Source organism: Oncorhynchus gorbuscha, unplaced genomic scaffold (assembly GCF_021184085.1).
Source record: "Oncorhynchus gorbuscha isolate QuinsamMale2020 ecotype Even-year unplaced genomic scaffold, OgorEven_v1.0 Un_scaffold_11524, whole genome shotgun sequence".
In the NCBI taxonomy this organism is placed as follows: domain Eukaryota; kingdom Metazoa; phylum Chordata; class Actinopteri; order Salmoniformes; family Salmonidae; genus Oncorhynchus; species Oncorhynchus gorbuscha.
This window is the reverse complement of record NW_025744498.1, coordinates 1-2500: the sequence shown is the minus strand read 5'-3', so window position 1 is coordinate 2500 and position 2500 is coordinate 1.

Here is a 2500-nt window from a genome sequence, read left to right as displayed (position 1 = left end):
TCACCTCTCCTTCCTCTCCTCACACACATCAACACTCATATTGTTGTCACACTTCATTAGTGTTGTAGTTTTTAATCGAGAAAAAAGCAAAACAGCTGACAGATCTCCAAACTTTTCCCAGAGTTCCTGCAGGTTCACTTATCTCCTTCTTTATTCTCAGAATGATCTGTAGAGAGAGGGTGGGGATAAGGGAGAAGGGGATATAGGGAAGAAGGAGGGATTGAGGAGAGGAGGGTAGAGAGAGTAAGGGAGGAGAGGAGGAGCATGAACGAGAGAGAGGGACCAAGGGAGGAGAGAGAGGGGGGGATAGGAGAGGGGAAGGGAGAAGAAAGTGAGGAGAGAAGAGGGGAGGATAGGAGAGGAAGGGAAGGGAGAAGAAAGGGAGAAGAGAAGAGGGAGGATAGGAGAGGAAGGAAGGAGAAGAAAGGGAGGAGAGAAGAGGGGAGGATATGAGAGGAAGGGAAGGGAGAAGAAAGGGAGGAGAGAGGGGAGGATAGGAGAGGAAGGGAAGGAAGAAGAAAGGGAGGAGAGAGGGGGGGATAGGAGAGGAAGGGAAGGGAAGGGAGAAGAAAGGGAGGAGAGAAGAGGGGAGGATAGGAGAGGAAGGGAAGGGAGAAGAAAGGGGAGGAGAGAGAGGGAGGATAGGAGAGGAAGGAAAGGAAGAAGAAAGGGAGGAGAGAGAGGGGGGGATAGGAGAGGAAGGGAAGGGAGGAGAGAGAGGGGAGGATAGGAGAGGAAGGGAAGGGAGAAGAAAGGGAGGAGAGAGAGGGGGGATAGGAGAGGAAGGGAAGGGAGGAGAGAGAGGGGAGGATAGGAGAGGAAGGGAAGGGAGAAGGGAGGAGAGAAGAGGAATATAGGATGAAAGGAGGAGAGAGAAAAGAGAAAATAAGGATGCAAACTCAGATCTATGCTGTTGTTCCCACCACCTCAGAGACCAAACATGAGTAACCGTTAGAAGAGAAATTCCGCTGTAAACTGCCGCCGATTGTTGCTCTGAGATGAAGTCGAGACACATTTCCCAAACACTCTGTCTTTTAGAAAGGACGCTCCCGAACGTTTCCCAAAGCCTGAATTACAGCCGGGAATTACAGCCGATTAAAAGAAGGGAGAGACGTGAGCTGAAAGCAAACAGAGTACACAGCAGATAACTAATACATCGAGGAGATTTGAGCCTCGAGGACATGAAAGCAGGAGTCTGGAATGCGTTGAGTTGCGTAACAGGATTGATCAGCCGAGAGAACGATTCACAACACTTTCACCATGAAAACAACTCAGCAGGATGCTGAATGCTAAAAACATGTCAAATGAATAACCAATGGGGCGAAAGTAAAAACCATGTGTGTGTGTGCTTGTGTGTCTGTGTTTGCGTGCATATGTGTGTATGTCTTTGAGTGTGTGTATGATGGATCACCCCTCTCCTCTGTAGAGGGGTAGTAAAACAGAAGATAGCTTCCTTGTGAAGCCTGCAGTAAATTGGTCCCAGCAGCAGTAAGATGCCACTCCACAGATCTCCTCTCTGCTCCCATAAAAGCAGCTCATTAAAACATTACAGGAGATTCTCTTTAACAGTGTTCAGGGAGACACAGAGAGAGAGAGAGAGAGAGAGAGAGAGAGACAGACAGACAGACAGACAGACAGACAGACAGACAGACAGACAGACAGACAGACAGACAGACAGACAGACAGACAGACAGACAGACAGACAGACAGACAGACAGAGAGACAGAGAGACAGAGAGACAGAGAGACAGAGAGACAGAGAGACAGAGAGACAGAGAGTGCTTTAACAGTGCTTCTAGGGGAGACACACAGAGAGAGACATACAGACAGACAGACAGAGTGCTTTAACAGTGCTTCTAGGGGAGACAGACAGACAGACAGACAGACAGACAGACAGACAGACAGACAGACAGACAGACAGACAGACAGACAGACAGACAGACAGACAGACAGACAGACAGACAGACAGACAGACAGACAGACAGACAGACAGACAGACAGACAGACAGACAGACAGACAGACAGACAGACAGACAGACAGACAGACAGACAGACAGACAGACAGACAGACAGACAGACAGACAGAGAGTGCTTCTAGGGGAGACAGACAGACAGACAGAGAGTGCTTCTAGGGGAGACAGACAGACAGACAGACAGACAGACAGACAGACAGACAGACAGACAGACAGACAGACAGACAGGCAGACAGGCAGACAGACAGACAGAGAATGCTTTAACAGTGCTTCTAGGGGAGACACACAGAGAGAGACATACAGACAGACAGACAGAGTGCTTTAACAGTGCTTCTAGGGGAGACACACAGAGAGAGACAGACAGACAGACAGACAGACAGACAGACAGACAGACAGACAGACAGACAGACAGACAGACAGACAGACAGACAGACAGACAGACAGACAGAGTGCTTTAACAGTGCTTCTAGGGGAGACACACAGAGAGAGACATACAGACAGAGAGAGAGAGTGCTTTAACAGTGTATC